The sequence below is a fragment of the Pelobates fuscus genome, chromosome 2, assembly GCF_036172605.1.
Source record: "Pelobates fuscus isolate aPelFus1 chromosome 2, aPelFus1.pri, whole genome shotgun sequence".
Taxonomy (NCBI): Eukaryota; Metazoa; Chordata; class Amphibia; order Anura; family Pelobatidae; genus Pelobates; species Pelobates fuscus.
In genome coordinates this window covers 337,417,150-337,437,720 of record NC_086318.1, presented here as the reverse complement: position 1 = coordinate 337,437,720, position 20,571 = coordinate 337,417,150, and the positions used below count along the sequence as shown (strand labels likewise).

General features: G+C 37.3%; 1 protein-coding gene across 2 annotated transcripts in view; it reads right to left on the bottom strand.

Moving 5' to 3' along the window:
* Positions 1–20,571, bottom strand: part of FUT9 (fucosyltransferase 9) — a 231,580-nt gene that overhangs the window by 96,057 nt on the left and 114,952 nt on the right. Inside the window, exon 3 of one of the 2 annotated variants that reach the window (XM_063443580.1) lies at positions 1,577–1,688. The exons of the other annotated variant lie outside the window; for it this stretch is intronic. The gene's annotated coding sequence lies outside the window, so the exon portion shown is untranslated. The remainder of the gene's footprint in view (positions 1–1,576; positions 1,689–20,571) is intronic. 2 annotated transcript variants of the gene reach the window in all.

Below are 20,571 nucleotides of genomic sequence, written 5' to 3'. Positions count from 1 at the left end.
AAGCTATCCAAGTTGTGGCGGCCACCCCGAGATGGTCAGCGGTTTCGCTGCCAGAGATGTTCTTACCCCCTATTCAGAGTGATACTTTCCAAATCCCAAGGTCGATATAGCTGTATAGCTCTTACAAGAGCTGGTGATTATAGTAGGTATAGCGGTTCCCTACAAACATGAGATGAGACTCTATGTGGAGGGTAAGCAGGAACTGATTTATTGGTAGCCACACTTGCCTTTTATGACAATCCCCATGCAAGGGGCACTCCCCTCTGGACATGAGAGTAAACTACAGTAAAAACATATACACAATCACATTGGCTCTCAGATTCAGGGCGCTCCTACACAAAATAGATTAATCCCTCCTCTGTACCTGGGAGATAATTGAGTCAAGCCCCGAGTTAGCCCCGATCTGGGTGACCAACATATCCAAAAATCACCCAGATCTGTTCAGGGGTTCAGGAATTTCCTGGAAGTCATTTATTTGACCGACCGCACGGATGGTCCCATGCACAAAACAGTTCCAGAGACTCAGGGCTTGTGGTCGGTCTAGTTCGGTAGTTTAAAAGCCAAACAAACAGGCGAATTGGACAGAAAGCTTTATAATTCAGGGATAGGGAATCTGTCACACAAGTTAACCCCTTAAGAACGGAGGCAGTTGTACAACTTCTGATCACAACAAAATGTAAACAAAAGCTGGAATTTGTCTATATGTCTGTACAACCATAATTTTACCTCATTCATATTAAACACACCTACACTTATTATACATAATTTTTTTTTCAGGAGAAACAGGGCTTGAATTTCATATCTAATATTTAGATATGAAACATAATTTAATATGAATAAAATATAAACAAATTTGAGAAATTAAGATTTTTATTTTTATTTTTTAGTTCTGCGTGGCATTTTAACTGTGAATGTCATAATACAAATACACATATTTGTATACAACGATGTCTCACAAGTAAAACAATACCCCCCTATGTAAATTTTTTATGGTGTTTTGGTGTTTATACACATTGAAATTTGCCAGATTGGTTACATTGCCTTTGAGACTGTTCGTAGCCCAGGAATGAGAATTACCCCGATGATGGCATACCATTTGCAAAAGTAGACAACCCACGGTATTACAAATGTGGTATGTCCAGTCTTTTCTAGTAGCCACTTTGTTACAAACACTGGCCAAAGTTAGCGTTCATATAACCGGCGGGGGATCGGTGGGGATCCAAGAAGTATTAAGAACGCAGGGACGTTCTATGCTGCCCTTTGGTGTTCAGGACTGCCCCTTTAAGGAAGGCATAGAATGCCCACCATCCTTAAGGGGTTAAACAGAATTGACATTTATATTGCAGAAGTGTGAATTCCACATTCTCAAGTTGGCTAAAGAGGGCGCATTCTCTGGGATATTTGTCATGCTATTTTCACATGGTTTGACCAAAAAAATAAATTGGTGACAACAATATAGAGTCTTGGCAGCCCAACCACTACATTGAGCTGTCACAGTTATGTTGTCCTTTGAAGCTTTGCTAGTATGGAAAATTGCATCATATATTTGTATGTGCTTTGAAAACACGTGAATTACCTTACGCTTCTTCCATGTTATTAACTGGTGATGGGTTGTTCTTGAATTGACTATGATTCAGCAGCAATATTTTGTGTTTAGAATAGAAGTACAATGAATGTACAGGTCAATTCTAAAGAAATACACATAGAGAGATACATAATATTTCATACAGCTTTTATCCAGCCCAATGCTACAAAACAAAGCGTCATAATATAATATAATATAATATAGTTGGCACATCAATAAATGATCTATAGAGAACTCACAGATAGATCAGAATAAATATATTGCAATTGTCCTCATCCTTTGTTCATCAAAATAATATTAAAACTTTAATATAACTTTATAATAAAGCAGAATTGAATTTTAATAAACAGTGAATGTAACGGCTTATGAGAATTTTCGATAGGAGCAACGGAAGAAATATAATTCACCTGAAATGAAAAACCAGAAAAGAAATAGGCTTTCATAAATAGAGTAATTTTACTGAATTGAGCTGACAAGGGCATTACAGAACTGTCTGTTGCAAAAAGGTAATAATGCTTTCTAGTATGTTGTAGACTTGGAGATTTGTTTTACGACGAACTGCAATTCGGATGAATTTGGGCAGATTGGATGTTCAGTCGAATGCTCAATTCTCAAACTGCCATTCAGATTAGTCACAAAACAAATGACTCCCTCAATGGACGAACGTGATTCGGAATGTCTGACTGTGACATCAGAAATCAAGAGGGATGATCGATGGGTAGAAGGGACAGCCAGTAAATATTGATTTTGTTCACAAATCACATAATATTGGATTAATATTAATAATAATAATAACTCGAGCAATATAAATATCTGCAAACTGAGATAGAAGGCATCATTTCTTATTTTGAGTACAAAATGCATTTAAAAAGCAAAGGCTCTAATCTGTTGACTGTTCAGCAGTCACTGCTACATATCACCAGGCTACAGCAATCTGCAACACACTTTACTATAATCAGATTCCAGGAGAAACAACAGCAAGAAGATCTGAGAGGCACATTTTATAGGTCGTTATTTCACTTTACTGTCCTCTTTAAATTTCAGTTGTGTGATTATTCGTCAAGAAAAAACACGCTTGTGTCACCTACAGAGCAAGACCTTGGAGAAAACATTAAAATGCCATTGACTCAGTCATTAACATCATATTGTAAAATCATTGCACTATTGATTCCCTGCACATACTGTCAGCACTTATGTACAACTAACTCCAGTTATGCAACTTCAGTTGGAAAAAATAAAAACGTTGCTGTTATTTCCTTAATTCAGCATACCAGACAGAAATAACACAATGTGTGCCATCATTCATGTTAATTGTTTGTTTAAATATGTGGTAGACACCTGTTTCAAAATAGGGAGTTCATTTTGTCTTCTACGCCGTTTATTCATAATTTAAAAATTGTAACTAACCTCTGAATAGGAGCAGATTGAAATCCGAACGGCAATATTTAGGGCAGCCTTTCCCAAACTCCAGACCTCCAGATGTTGCTGAACTACAACTCCCATGATTCTATGAATGAACTAGATAGACTAAGAATCATGGGAGTTTCAGCAACATCTGGAGGACCGGAGTTTGGGGAAGCCTGATTTAGGGTAAAATAGCCAAGTTGTGACTCTAGTTCAATTTAATGTTTTTGTCAAACCACTTAAAATTATTTTGGGAAAAAACAAACAAACATGGAAAAGCAAAAAAAAAAAAAAAAAACAACCCTCTAATATGTTGCAGTGGTTATGGTTCCTGGGTTCTTGTATTGCCCCTTTAATTCAATATTGAACACTTAAATGAACACTGTAGGTATCAACAAAACTTCATCTGATGGCTTTTGTGGTAAATAGTGTTTTCTTGATTTTTCATAATATACATAATAAAATGATAAGAATAATGTTACAAATATTTGCTATATAGGGTGAATACACATTCTAATTTTGTGCCGGTAGCAATTCTAGCTATATATTGAGATTCCTTTAACAAGCATGATAAATACAGGGGTTTATAGAAACTGTTAGTAGAAAGGTGCTGGTTTGGCATCACTCATATCTGTAAAAGGACAAGTCATCAATTGTCCCAATTAGTGACTTACTGTGAAAATAAGCTGGGATAAAAAACCAAAAATAAATATGATGAACACCAGAGAAAATTATCTCTCAAACTCTCATACTATCTTTTTGCCTTTTCAAGATGATGGTTATATTAATTCGAGCTAATATGAATTAATAATACCAGAGTAGCCTCAGATATGAATCTAGGAAAATCTAGGAAAATGTGAAAGAAGGGAGAACAGTAAAGGAACAATAGATCTTAATAAAGAAAATCACCAGGAAACTCCAGGGGCCATAAATATAGGCATAAGGCTTACCAACATAAATCACATTGCAACAGACAGAGTTATATAATACTTTTTCCACCTGCACTGTGAATGTTTACACAATGTGTTCAATAAAAACATGGTAACATTTCATTCTTTGTGTGTTATTAGTTTAAGCAGACTGTGATTGTCTATTGTTGTGACTTAGATGATGATCGATCACATTTTATGACCAATTTGTGCAGAAATCCATATCATTCCAAAGGGTTCACATACTTTTTCTTGCAACTGTATAAACTGGTATTGCATGGTCCTGTAGGCTGTACATGGTGGCAAGTAGTACAACACAAGTAAATCAGTAAGCCTAGATAAATCATTTTCACAGCACTAAAATGTAATATATATATATACAAATATGCCAGACAATTTCTTGGTGGTTGTTGTAACACCCATAAGGCATTATCATTTCATGTCATTTTGGCTTATTGTGAGTTTTTGTAAATGTCAAGCAGTTAGAAGGGAAAAAGACAGCGCTTTTTCAGCTGCCAGTGTATTGAAAGGTGGCAACATAATTCAAATGATAAATAATTGAGTTTCCCAATTCCAGGTTGAGACCTGTCAAATGCACATAAATTACACTACAGTCACCAAAACAACTTTAATGAAGCAGGTTTGGTTTATGGATCATGTCCTTGCAGTCTTAATGCTCAATTTTCTGCTAGTTACAAGTTAAATCACTTTGATTATACAGGTCTAGGCACACCTCTCTGCATGTGACTCACAAAGCCTTCCTAAACACTTCCTGCAAAGAGTCATCTAATATTTACATTTCATTTACTGCTAATTCTGTTTAATATAGAATATTTTATCTCTTGCACTATTAATAGCTTGGTAAACCCTGCAGGAGAACATAATTAAGGTTCACTTTACAGAGCAGGAGATACAAAGTTTCAAAGTAAGTTACATCTGATTGAAAATAAAACCATTTAGTTTACATTCAGGTTTTATCAGACACACACATTGTCTACTTGAATTTACAACATTTATTGGGCAATACAAAATTACTCTTATTATTATTCTCTGCCAGGGCCTATTCTGTTCATAGACATCTCAGCAGAGTGACTGAAAATTGCACTTTTCCCTACTTCCACACTTTACAGCGACTTTTGTAGGTCAAACTTCATGGCTACATTACTAGCAGCCAGGGAAGAAGGAAAGAAGTACTTTAAGGTAAATTTGATTAGCATATCCAGCTATTGTTTATGCTGCTTTCTGTGCCTGAGAAAACAATGTAATATACCCCTCAAACAACCCTCAAAGAGATAATATTTCTGCTATATTAGCCAGATGAATTAAATGTTTTCACACTTTTGGAAAATGTATAGAAACTGATACTTTATGGCAAAGTCAGGTTTTCTGCTTGCAAGTAATGAGCAAAACTTTTAAACTTCTGATTTTCAAGGCTTTTATTCCTTCAAATGCTACAGTAGAACTACAACAATTTGTGCTTTTGATAAGAATCAGAAATGTGTCAGAAGTAGAGCCTTTAGAATTCTGTATGCCCAAATGGTAAATGAACGAAATTAGAATGCAGAGTGTTTTCTTCACAACATTTTTCTTTCTGTCATTTTCCTTACCTGTATGTCCCTGCCACAATTCTGAAACATATTGTGTTGATGTCCACTGACTGGGCTTTTAATTAAAGAACTGGACATGACTGACAACAGCTCAGACACATGTTCTGCCATGCATTCACATTAGAATCACATTTTAGAGGGACAGCTAATATCAGAAAGTAAGAAAATATGTTTGTAACTCTATTTACTAATTTTCCAACACTGCTGGAGAACTTATATCAGCCTTGACATTGTTTACAAGCACTGTATTGAGCGGTGGCTTATGGTTTGTTGTCAGCTTAAACATGACTGATATTAAAAATACTTGATGTGAACTTCTCCTGTCAAGAATTCAATGGAGGTAATTCACAATACTAGGCTCTCCTGCAACTCACCTAGTGATGCAAAGTTTTAGATGTAATTCTTCAATTCTAATTTTTTGGGGTTAACGTAACGTTTTATAAAATGTACAAAATAAAAGCCCTTTTATCATATCAGATAAATAACATTATAAGGTCTGGACTACACATCAGCAGATTTTAACTACCGCCCATGCATGAGAGGGAGATCTCACGGAGCTCTTTGTACCATGTGAGTGGAGAAATCCTTCTGCTGATACCAGTATTGATGTCAGCAGAGGGAATCCCTCTGAGGTGGGATCAGAGGCTGAGATTATGGGGTGGGATTAAGGGATGTTTTCTGGGCAGGATTAGGAGTATGATTATGGGTAGCATTAGGGATTGAATTATAGATAGCATTATAGGTTGGATTAAGTGTTGGATTATGGGTAGAGGTAAGGGTTGGTTTAAGGGTGGGGTTAGGAGCTGGATTATGGGCTATTTTAAAGATTGTTTTAGGGGTTGGATTATGAGCAATATTAAGAAAGAACGTAAACATGTGAGGTATCGAGAACAGTAGCAAGATTCATATATGCGGTGTTGGCAGTCGTGGAACACTTATGGTCTGTGAATTTTTCCAACAGAAAACACACACATGTGAAAAAACACATGTAAATATATGTTTAATGGGACACTATAGTCATCAGAAGTACTACAGCTTAATGTAGTGGTTCTGCTGTTTTACAGCACGTCTCTGCACACTTATTACTGTAAACACTGCCATAGCTGCCACCAGAGGTGATTCCTATTCCAGTGCTGCACAGTGTGGAGCACCTATGTTCAGCATCTCCAATGCATCTCTTTGAGGAAATGCTGATTGGCACAGCAAGGAGATGCTGATTGCGCAATAGCCTTTGGGATAGCATCGGATTGGCTGAGATCATGAAAATTGATGATCTCTGTCATGGAAGTGAGGTCAGCCATGGCGAGACTGGAGCGGCAAGGGAGAAAAGGTGGGTAAATTTTTTTTTTATTTTTACAAAGAATGGGGGGCCGGGCAGCTTAAATGGTACACAAGCACTACAGGAATACATGTATTAGGAATACATGTTTGTATAACTGACACTATAGTGTTTGCTTAACCCCTTAAGGACACATGACATGTGTGACATGTCATGATTCCCTTTTATTCCAGATGTTTGGTCCTTAAGGGGTTAAATCAGAACACTTTTAGTTACTGAGGGATGTACTTTCTACAATTATATATGTCATAGCAAGGGTACATAATTCATTGCTGCACTATAGAATATTGCCATTCAATGTATTTGTGTAGTGCATATATGAACTGGCTGCCTGGTGGAGGTGGTATTGTCAATTTCAAAAGAGGTTAATTTGATTGTGTGGGAGGTCAGAAGGTTTACAATCTAAATTCCTCATTCAAGTTGGGACCTCAACAGAGCTACTTTGTAAGGTGTGAGAAGTCACACATAAGTGGCCTGGAAGTCTGGTTTAAATATAAACCAACTTTCTAATTTGCCATATGTCTAGATTCCCTCTTAGATAGGGGTTCCTTTGATATGAATGGCCATTAGCCTTTATGAAAACCCTTGTGTTCCAGTATCTTATCCAAAATAAACATTAATACTTACCCACAGATTAATAATTAAGCCTAATTTTTATTATATTTAGAATGGGACAAGCACAATCTTTTAATTAAGCCTAAACATGATTTGCATAATGTAACCATATGGGAAGGGATTGTGATGTCCGCTATATTGGGTCACAAATAAGAAGTGTAGTCCAGGCACATTTGCACTACAAAAAGGCAAATTTATAGAACCCACTGCAACGTTTCGACCTACACGGTCTCTGTCAAGCTTTGTAGGTCGAAACGTTGCAGTGGGTTAAATAAATTTACCTTTTTGTATCCTGAGAGTGCCTGGACTTCTCTTCTATTTTTCCTCATCAAATACTTGGTTCCTGGTACTGGGACTGGTCTGGTGCACCCGGATACATTTCAAATGAGTTTGAGTGCAGTTCCACATTCCTGCCATATTATATACAAATAAGAAGTGTGACATATCTTTGGAATGGAAAAATGGTAACAAATTCATAGATGCAATTATTATTTCTGTGGCAAGTACAAAAGAGGAGATAGAACCAAAAGTTTATATTTGGATTGATGCTGGTCTGGAACACAAGGGGTGGTCACTTATTCTTTCTATAGATTTTTATCTTTTTTTCTTTTTGGCCTATCATTTTTCTCTCTTAATTTAAGAAGCAATCTCAATGAGAAGGGATTAAAGAGAGAAAAAGTTAAAGAATTATAAGAAATAGGAAGCGAAGGAGGACTGCAAAAGAAGAAGTAAAAAAACAGTTCAGGAATAAGACACAAAGAAGAGGTTATAACAAATAAAACCTTAAAGGAGAAGTGTGAGAGAAAGGGGAAATAGAAGGAAAAGAAAAAGAAGGGAAAGAAAAAAAGAAAGGAAAGAAGAAGTGAAGCGGGGAAAAGGGAAGGAAATGAGAAGAGGAGGAGAGAACAGGAGGAAAAGGAGAAAAAGAAAAAGAAAAAGGAAAGGACAAGAAAAAAAGGGGTATACAAGAAAAAAAAGAAAGAAAAGGAAGAAGGAGAAAAAAGGAAACAAAAAGGGGACAAAAAATGAAGAAAAAAAGGGAAACAAGAAGAAATAATAAAAGTAAAACTAAACTAATGAAATCTAAAGTCAAAATGGCCCCCCAAAAAATGAAGAAAAACCTACCACTTCAGAAAAAAACTACATTATTTACACTTTCTACTCTCCAAAAAGTACTGAGAATAATAGAAAAACTATCTCTAAAGATCGCCGTGAAGAACTGAATCTCTCATTAGATACAACACAATATCAAGATATACAGATAACTCCTCTAACTATATAGCAACAGATACTAGAAGAATCCTAAATAATCTTTATATCAAAATAAAGCAAGACCTGGATTCAAGTATTACAACATTTAAACAGGAACTCACCCAGTTAAATAGCAGATTATCAGAGCAAACACAAATAACCTGGAAACTGCAAAAGGAGAATAATAATCTACTTTCAACTAATAAAATTCTGGAAGAAAGAATTGATAAATTGGAGAACAAATTAATGGATTTAGAAGATCGATCCAGAAGAAACAATATTAAAATAAGAGGAATACCTGAGTCTATTACACAAGATCTCCTTGAACAGTATTTAAAATCCCTTTTCGCATCTTTAATACCATCTCAACAATTGGATAACCATCCCTTTGAGAGTTTCCACTGACTCTATAAGCCACAAAATATTCCCCAATCATCACCCAGGGACACAATAGTCAAACATAAATAAGGTTAATGTATCTTCTCTTAAATCTAATTTTCCTTTTGATTGGAGTTGTAAATATATTAAATATCTGGCGATTAAATTATCTTTCAATATCTCAAACTTAATTTATCGGAATTATGAAAATTTATATAGTTCAATTAAAACACAACTGAATACATGGAGTAAAATTGAGATGGCTGGGTCGGCTGAATACAGTTAATACATATTCTATATAGAACAACAGGAATATTTGGGATACGGCTGAGAGATCTATAATTGAAACATAAAAGTGTACATAGTGTAAATCTACATAGAGTAATTAGTAAGTGATCATGAAATGCACTCACGAGATGTAGATGAAAAGATAGCGTTTCAAAGATGCCTCCCCCGGTAATGATGGGGGGCTGATGCCTTTCTCCACTTGCTCCCGATAATAGATGAGAAAAACAGGACTTCCAGGTGGTGGAAAAGATAAAACAATGTATTTAGGATGAAAAAAATCACCCAGCAATAAAAATAGGAATACAGGTTTTAAAAAGAGGTCCTACGCGTTTCGTTCACCAATTGGAACTTCCTCAGGGACCAAATAAATTAAAATTACATGTAGAAATCACAAACATGAAAAAATACAGCCTACTCCCACCCTCCCACCAGTCCTGTTTTATAGGGCTAATCCCTGAGTTGATTGATGATCATCTGGGCGTTCTCCTTTCTTTCCTCCCTCATTGGTGGAACAGTGGGTCATCTCCAGCTGATTTCTTTCAGTATTAGTTGAATTTCCCGGGTTCTGTATCGGCCGAAAACCGGAACCGGAAGTGGACCTTCACTTCCGCGTTCCACTGAATCATGCGTTCCAGCAATGGAATTCAAAGAGGTTAGGATATGTAATGGTGTGGCCATCTAGTGGTCGCCAGAAGAACAGTCCCAGAGAATAGGATTTTTAAATAGATATGAATCTAACAAGAAAAAACATAATGATATCGGCAGCAAGTGGAAAATAGATTTATGCAACATATATCGCTTATACACCATGAAAATCAGTACAAAACACAATTCATATATAATTTAATATTGGAATATATAAATTTGAGAGAATAGTACTACATCTATGTAGATAATATTTACTGAAGTGCCCTATTTGTGCTCAAGTGTATTAGATTTTGTTTGGGATTATTTAAAGTTATAAGATATACAGTTTGAATTTAAAGTTATAAGATATACAATTTGAACAATAATATATGTAAATTTAGAAGATAATATTTGTGATATACACATCTACCCTCAGGATACTCTTTATATATAAACGTGTATTAGTCCCGGTGAGACACCTTTAATTAGGAAATAAGAAGTGGTGGTGATAATAGATATCTCCTTATCAAGGAAGTATATGTGAAATTATAATGTAGGGGCTTAAATCAGATGCCCCCTAGATGTCAGTGCAAATTTAATATAGGTTTGATAAGAATAGCCCAGAGATGTACTATATATAAATGAAAGATATATTGAATGCATCTACCTTAAGTGTGTCTTTCACACTGATGATATTATGGATTAAGAGAGATAAACCGATATTAATCTATGAACCACAAAACCACTGTACTTTATAGGAAACAGATAAGATCTATGTCTACGTTCAATCCCATAGGTTCTAATGTTTGTAATTGATGAATCCAAAAGGTTTCCCTTTGGGATAAGTTCTTAATCCTATCGCCCCCACGCCAATGGGGCATGACTCTCTCAATACCCATACATCTGAACTGTTTCCATGAAAAGGAGGGGCATGTACTGCAATGAGCAGAGACCGAATGAGTGGTTAACCCTTTCTTGATGTTATTCAGGTGTTCAAGAATACGAACTTTCAGAATTCTCGTGGTACGACCCACATACTGTCTGCCACACGGACACTGCAGTAAGTAAACCACAAAGTCCGTGTGGCAGCTGATATCTGATTTAATGTGGTATATCCTCCCAGTGATGTAACTGGAAAAGGTGTCAGATCTTACAATGGACACAGTTCTGCAAGCTTTGCATACATTACATCCCCTACAAGATCCCGTAATGGTGTTGATGAGGGAAGTTTTTATAGCGTAGCTAGGGGCCAGCATATTCTTCAAATTCTGATTCTTTTTAAAGATCACTTGGGGGTGTTGGGATAGATGTTTTCCCAGCACTGGATCTTGCAATAATATTGACCAATGATTTTGTATTCCCTTTTTAATCTTCCTATGGTCAGTGTTGTATTGAGTAAGGAAAGCAGCTCTAAATCGGTTATCTGTAGTGTCGGGGGTGAGTTTGTCCTCCAATAACTTATTCCTTTTAATTTGTGTTAGATGACGAATTTCTTTTTCCAAGGCATTTCTCTTATATCCTTTTTCTAGTAATTTCCTTTTAATGTGATGTGATTGGGTATGGAAATCATGGTCATGTGAACAATTGCGTCTGAGTCTTGTAAATTGACTCTTGGCTATCCCATTAAGCCACGGCTTATGGTGACAGCTATCCTGATGTACAAAACCATTGCCGTCTGTTGGCTTGAAATAGCATTTGGTGCGTATCTGGCCAGCTTCACTGAACAATGTAAGGTCCAAGAAATTTATTATGTCTTTACTCCAAACTGGGGTAAAGACCAGATTATATTGATTAGAATTCAAATATTCAACGAACTCAAAAAATAAACTAGAAGACCCCTTCCAAATAATAATCACATCGTCGATATAACGCCGCCAGAGCACCAGGTCTTTGGAGTAAAGACATAACAAATTTCTTTGGAGTAAAGACATAATAAAACCAGTTTGGAGTAAAGACATAATAAATTTCTTGGACCTTACATTGTTCAGTGAAGCTGGCCAGATACGCACCAAATGCTATTTCAAGCCAACAGACGGCAATGGTTTTGTACATCAGGATAGCTGTCACCATAAGCCGTGGCTTAATGGGATAGCCAAGAGTCAATTTACAAGACTCAGACGCAATTGTTCACATGACCATGATTTCCATACCCAATCACATCACATTAAAAGGAAATTACTAGAAAAAGGATATAAGAGAAATGCCTTGGAAAAAGAAATTCGTCATCTAACACAAATTAAAAGGAATAAGTTATTGGAGGACAAACTCACCCCCGACACTACAGATAACCGATTTAGAGCTGCTTTCCTTACTCAATACAACACTGACCATAGGAAGATTAAAAAGGGAATACAAAATCATTGGTCAATATTATTGCAAGATCCAGTGCTGGGAAAACATCTATCCCAACACCCCCAAGTGATCTTTAAAAAGAATCAGAATTTGAAGAATATGCTGGCCCCTAGCTACGCTATAAAAACTTCCCTCATCAACACCATTACGGGATCTTGTAGGGGATGTAATGTATGCAAAGCTTGCAGAACTGTGTCCATTGTAAGATCTGACACCTTTTCCAGTTACATCACTGGGAGGATATACCACATTAAATCAGATATCAGCTGCCACACGGACTTTGTGGTTTACTTACTGCAGTGTCCGTGTGGCAGACAGTATGTGGGTCGTACCACGAGAATTCTGAAAGTTCGTATTCTTGAACACCTGAATAACATCAAGAAAGGGTTAACCACCCATTCGGTCTCTGCTCATTGCAGTACATGCCCCTCCTTTTCATGGAAACAGTTCAGATGTATGGGTATTGAGAGAGTCATGCCCCATTGGCGTGGGGGCGATAGGATTAAGAACTTATCCCAAAGGGAAACCTTTTGGATTCATCAATTACAAACATTAGAACCTATGGGATTGAACGTAGACATAGATCTTATCTGTTTCCTATAAAGTACAGTGGTTTTGTGGTTCATAGATTAATATCGGTTTATCTCTCTTAATCCATAATATCATCAGTGTGAAAGACACACTTAAGGTAGATGCATTCAATATATCTTTCATTTATATATAGTACATCTCTGGGCTATTCTTATCAAACCTATATTAAATTTGCACTGACATCTAGGGGGCATCTGATTTAAGCCCCTACATTATAATTTCACATATACTTCCTTGATAAGGAGATATCTATTATCACCACCACTTCTTATTTCCTAATTAAAGGTGTCTCACCGGGACTAATACACGTTTATATATAAAGAGTATCCTGAGGGTAGATGTGTATATCACAAATATTATCTTCTAAATTTACATATATTATTGTTCAAATTGTATATCTTATAACTTTAAATTCAAACTGTATATCTTATAACTTTAAATAATCCCAAACAAAATCTAATACACTTGAGCACAAATAGGGCACTTCAGTAAATATTATCTACATAGATGTAGTACTATTCTCTCAAATTTATATATTCCAATATTAAATTATATATGAATTGTGTTTTGTACTGATTTTCATGGTGTATAAGCGATATATGTTGCATAAATCTATTTTCCACTTGCTGCCGATATCATTATGTTTTTTCTTGTTAGATTCATATCTATTTAAAAATCCTATTCTCTGGGACTGTTCTTCTGGCGACCACTAGATGGCCACACCATTACATATCCTAACCTCTTTGAATTCCATTGCTGGAACGCATGATTCAGTGGAACGCGGAAGTGAAGGTCCACTTCCGGTTCCGGTTTTCGGCCGATACAGAACCCGGGAAATTCAACTAATACTGAAAGAAATCAGCTGGAGATGACCCACTGTTCCACCAATGAGGGAGGAAAGAAAGGAGAACGCCCAGATGATCATCAATCAACTCAGGGATTAGCCCTATAAAACAGGACTGGTGGGAGGGTGGGAGTAGGCTGTATTTTTTCATGTTTGTGATTTCTACATGTAATTTTAATTTATTTGGTCCCTGAGGAAGTTCCAATTGGTGAACGAAACGCGTAGGACCTCTTTTTAAAGCCTGTATTCCTATTTTTATTGCTGGGTGATTTTTTTCATCCTAAATACATTGTTTTATCTTTTCCACCACCTGGAAGTCCTGTTTTTCTCATCTATTATCGGGAGCAAGTGGAGAAAGGCATCAGCCCCCCATCATTACCGGGGGAGGCATCTTTGAAACGCTATCTTTTCATCTACATCTCGTGAGTGCATTTCATGATCACTTACTAATTACTCTATGTAGATTTACACTATGTACACTTTTATGTTTCAATTATAGATCTCTCAGCCGTATCCCAAATATTCCTGTTGTTCTATATTTTGCTGTGTAAAGGTCATCCGATCTGGGTGATGACCTGGGAGGCTGTCTCATTTGAAATACTGAGATAAGTATATATTCTGTCACTTATATATTATTTATTGTAGTGATTTCTTTACACTTATATACTTGTCTATAGATTCTATTTTTCTTAACCCAATACATATTCTATACCAAAATGATTATGCCTATTCAGATCTTTACCATTTAAATTAAGTGATAACTGGATTCTACAATATCAGAGAATGTTTACACATTTTATATGGGCAAATATGAAACCAAAATAAATATTATAATGGCAGTATTTCATTTCCGTTACATCGAACTTGTTTAGTCACAAATGCAATAGCTTGGTTCAAACCTAACGTTCAAATTAATGCATGGTTTCAGATTGAACAAGCAAATTGCTTGCTAGGTAATTTACACACAATATTTTGGACAGATGAGCTAAACCAAATAAATCTAAAAATTGTATCAAATCAATTGATTGCAGATATTTTTGATACCCTAAAAATGCTAAAAAGGTAATTACTGCTTTTGGATTCAATTCTTACTTTGGCCCCCATTAAAATATTCAAATACAATATGAATGATATATATATATATATATATATATATATATATATATATGTGTGTGTGTGTGTGTGTGTGTGCAATTGGAGGCAAATGGGGATCAATAGAATTGCTGATATACTTGAAAATAAAACTTTTCTTTCCTTTCCAAGTTTAAAAATAAGTATAAATTACCCTCTAGAGATATTTTTTCTGTATTTAAGAATTAAGAACTATTTGAATAAAAAAAATGACCTATGAACATGCTATCTATGGGTAACCAGAACCCTTAAGTTGTTGGAAGGAGAATCTGATGCAAAAAAAAAAAATCCCTTCTATCATAAAATGGAAAATGGATCTCGATATATCTTATACCCCATATGAATGGTATCAAACCACTATTCAATAAAAATATATATATATACACTGTATCTCACTGTTAGAACTTCATTTAAAGATGATCTATCGATGGTACTTGGTTCCATATAAAGTTCATAAAATGTATGAATCATATTCTCCTTTATGTTGGAGATGCAAAAAAGAGATTGGTATGATATTTCATACTTGGTATAGCTGTGATGTATTAAAAGATATTATAGTTCTTATATCCAGTCTGGTATCGGACTTAATTCCGGACAATATAGTTCTTACTCCGTCATTTTTCCTATTTAATCTAGATTTTCCCCCAATGAATAAAAAATACAAATACCGATTTGCTCATATTCTCTTTGCTTTTAAGATAACCATAGCTCGAAATTGGAAATCTACCCAACCTCCATCATGGCAGGAAATAATAAACCAAATAGATTATCAATATTCAATGGAAAGTAATTTCTTAGCCATATCTGCACAATATACCGTATATACTCGAGTATAAGCCGAGTTTTTCAGCACATTTTTTGTGCTGAAAAACTCCAACTCGGCTTATACTCACATCTCAAAATAGCCTTGGTCCTTAACCCCTTAAGGACAAATGACATGTGTGACATGTCATGATTCCCTTTTATTCCAGAAGCTTGGTCCTTGAGAGGTTAAGGGAGTATGCAATCCTATTTTATAGGGACTAATTTTTTTTATAATTCTTTATTTTGGTAGTGCTTAGAAGTACATGCTGGTTTGTCTTGCCCCAATTTATAGGTGTCCCAGATTACAGATTTACAGGTGTCCCAGCTTAAGCTTAAGAGCCAGGAGAGCGGGCGTCTCTCCGTGGTTCAGCCTCATATTGACCACAAGCCTCAAGTGGGTCAGTCTGGCATAGTAGAAGCCTGAGAAAGGTACTGTCGGGTACAGTAACCTCTCGCGGATAGAATAAGTGGAAGCTGCATTCCGTGAGTGCAGATAGCCAGATAAAGCACCCTGATTTTTATTGCCAGATGCGGGAGCTCTTGTTGAGCACGTCTGGGCTGCCCGGCTACCAGGCTCCGCCCCCAGGGACTAAGCAAGGCTGAGACTGGACCAAAAAGTCTTGATACATTATATGCAGATAAATGAAATAAAAATAGTATTCATAGAATGCGCAAACAGGTAGTGTACATATTCCTTGTTTTGTTGACAAATTTTAAAAGTATGCAAAATCTACATTTAAACACTTGCTGTTTCCTAAGAGCGAGTAGTAAAGGATTTGATTTCAGCACTTTGAATTCTGTCACGTTTATTGTAAAACGTATTAAAAACTGTCTAAGAACATCATCTTGCTCAATAAAGATGCATCCTGATAGTCAAACAAGACACTACGAGTAAATAATATAAAATGCTGTCAGTTGTGTTCCTTTGGATCTGCCATGGCTCATGGTTTATCAGGCAAGCTCCACAGCTGCTAACAGCTGGAAAGGAATTGCCTCCCCCAAATATCTCAGAGTAGCAATCCCAGCAAAATCAGACATAAGTAAAAAGATTACGGTTTAATGGAAGGATAGATACTCTTCTGTAAAAATGTTCATGTCACTTTACAGAGCATGTTCAGGGATGTATTGAAATAAAATAAAAAATATAACCTACAAAGTACAAAAAGAAAAACATTTTATCTCCATGAACTTTGTAACAAGATATTTAGGATACATGAATACTAGTATTAAGCAACAGTACCATAATACAATGAAAAATTATAACTCAATGCCCTATTCAGCTAAAGATTTTAGATAAATTATGATACATGACAATTCAGAGTCATTAGTAAGACAATAAACTCTAAAGAGAAGGGCATCACCCAGGAAATAGATGGTATTAACCTTTACTAATTGTAACCAATTCTCTGTTGCTTCCATTCATAGTTGGTAATCACTGCTTTTAATGTAGTTTAGGGCACAGTTCAGTACTGTGATTTTTAATAACAGGCTAGGAACTGCATTGGTTCTTGCAGTGTGTGTATTTTATTTAAATATCCCTAACTAATGACTTTCGGCAATCCCATATTCTGTGCAGATGTTTCAGTAAAAAATTCCAGCAGTTCTGTTTCTGCTAAATTTCTGCACCTGGCTACTTAGTGCTGGTTTGTTTCCGAGGCCTCATTGCACAGTCTGCACCTTGGAGCAAAGCGGCACTGTCATGCCGAACTTACCATTCTTTAAGCGATTCCTCTTCTCTCCTTCTGTCAGGACCTGTTCTTAATTTCTTCTGCTGTCTGTCTGCTCTAGTTTTCTTTAAAACATAAGAAAAATTAGGGGCTACTTTGTCTTATGGAGGTTTCCTACGCCTGACCATCTATGACCAGCGGAGGAGCAAAGTGTGCTTCAGTTCCGAGGGTCAGAGCAATTTTTTCACAATTCTTACCTTTCCTCCGTGATCTTGCGATGCTTCATGTCAGTATTCCTGAACGTCCTGTCACTTAGACAGAATGCCGCCGAAACTACCGAATTTCATCCTAACAGAATGAGAACAGTCTCTCCATTCGTGTTAGGATGCAATTCAGGACTTTGTTTGGACCGGAATTTCATTCAAATGAATGAAACTCCGATCCGATTCGTGCCTTGGCTGCATCTTGCATCCGCTTAGTAGATAACTCCCTAATTCCCACGGTTTAAACCAACCAATCAGAGCGCTCTGAGCCTAGGATGGATTTTTTTTTAGCGTCAGGTTTTTTTTTCCGCCAGCTTTTTTTTTTTGCGCTCGGGTTTTTTATTTTATTTTCAAAGTCCGACGGGTATTATGGACTTTGTTTGGCCTTTTTTGTGGCTCAAAACAGAAGATTTAAGAAAAAAAAGAAAACATCAAATGGTAAGTAATTGTTTATTTAAAGCGATTCAGTTTTTTTGCTCCCCCCTCACTATTTTTAGGGTGAGGGGGGTAGGTAGGGGTTTATTTTATTTGGGTGGGGGGGGGGGGGGTGACTAGGGGCTTGGAGACCCCTAATCCCCTGGGGGGGGCTAACATTTTCATTTAGGGCCCTCATGGGTGGGGGCCAGGGGGGAGGACAATCGGTCCCCCACACTTATTGTTATTTAGGGCTCCACCCTCTGCTCAGGGGTGGGGGCCGCGGGTGTAGGGGAATAGGCCCCCCCTTATTGTTATTTAGGGACCCCACCCGCCGCACAGGGGCAGGGGCCGGAAGGAGGACAATAGGTCCCTCCCCATTTTTATTTAGTCCACCACCCGCCGCTTAGGAGTGGGGGCCGGGGGGGGGGGGGGGACACCAGGTTGTTTTTTATGTTTACAGTTTTTTTTTTTTTTTTAACAGTGACCAGTCACAGGCTGCTCACTGTTTACTAGACATGTCCCTAATTGCGGCATAGCGAGTAGGGGAAGAATGTACTAATACTAAGTAATCTTTACTTAGTTTTAGTACATTTGGCTGAAAGACCAATTTAGGTCTTTCAGCCTTTTGGTAGATAACTGCCTAATACCGTGGGAATTAGGGAGTTATCAACTAAGCGGATGCAAGATGCAGACGCGGCACGAATAGGATCGGAGGTTCATTCATTTAAATAAAATTTCGATCCGAACAAAGTCCCGAATTGCGACCTAACATTCTGTTAGGACCAAATTCGGTAGTTTCGCCGGCGTTCTGACTAAGTGAGAGGACGTTCGGGAATACTGACAGGAAGCATCGTGAGATCACGGATCAAAGGTGAGAATTGTGGGAAAATTGCTCTTACCACCGGAAACTAAGCACACTTTGTTCCTCCGCTGGTCATACCTGGTCAGGCGTAGGAAACCTCCATAAGACAAAGTAGTCCCTACTTTGTCTAATGTTTTAAAGGCAGACAGTAGGTTCCAACCTCATTCCTTCCAGCTGGTGTAAAGTCTATGGGGGCTGAATTTCATGTGGAATCCTCCATTCATAGTGAGTATATTCCAGGTCTTTATATATATGGTGTCCATTTATTCTCTTTACCAAGTCATTATCCCCAGGTTATTGTTCCACTTGGTGTGTAGAGATTATTAAATGTAAAACTATAAAAAATAAGTGTTTTTAAAAAAATATTCCCATTTAGTTTTGTGTTATTTATACATATAGGGTAACAAAATATCCCGGCTAGGTGATGGTAGAGAATTGATGGCATTAATATTGTTCTTGCCATTGAATTGGGACTTCAGGATCTGTCTGACTCTCTGGATGTACTTGGATACTTGGATGTTGCTGTCCTTCTTGCCTCTTACTCATGGTTCCGATTTACCTTGCTTCCTTCAGCTTCAGGCAAAGAAATATCTAATGAGACAGAGAGTGGTATTTTTCAAAACCCCTACATACTTATTACCCCTTAAAAGGAAACATATGATGTGGGTGGAAGCATTGTAACACCCACCCCATGTGTTCCCTAGTAAGGGTTAATAACAGGGCTCGAGTCCTGCAGGAACGCGTGGGAACAGCGTTCCTGCACTTTTTTCACAGCAGGAATGCCGTTCCACCTGCAAGCACCCAAATGCCCCGTGTTCCCCCTGTCATGGGGGGGGCACCTGATGGACCCCCTACACACACACCTGGCAGGCGTCTCTCTCCCTGTGACATGCGGTGAGGGAGCTGTGTTCTCTCTGCTCCCTCTCGCCGCAAGTCTTTTTCTGATGCAGGCAGCCGGAATATGATGTCATATTCCGGCTCCCAGCATCAGCAGACAGCCCTCGCTGCATGTGACAGGGAGAGAGCCGCCCACCTTACTGCAGCCCCACTGGACCCCAGGGACCCATCCATGCCAGGTTTCCTAAAAGGTAGGGAGGCTGGGTGGATGGAAAATGATAATTTTAATAATATTAATAATTTGTATATATGTATGTCTGTTAGTGTATGTGTGTGTATGTCTGTTAGTGTATGTATGTGTGTGTGTATGTCTGTTAGTGTGTGTATGTGTGTGTATGCCTGTTAGTTTATGTATGTTAGTGTATGTGTGTGTTTGTGTCAGTGTGTATGGGTGTATTTACATCTGTTAGCGTATGTATATATGTGTGTATGTGCTTCTGTTAGTGTATGCACTTGTGTGTGTATGAGTCACGTGTGTGTGTATGAGTGTATGTGCTTCTGTTAGTGTATGCATGTGTATGTTTGCGTGTATATGCTTCTGTTAGTGTAAGCACGTGTGTGTATGAGTGTATGTGCTTCTGTTAGTGTATGAGTGTATGTGCTTCTGTTAGTGTATGCATGTGTTTGTTTGCGTGTATGTGCTTCTGTTAGTGTATGTTTGTAAGTGTCTGTCAAATCAGTGAGAGTCTGTTTAGTGTGTGTGTGACTATTAGTGTGTGT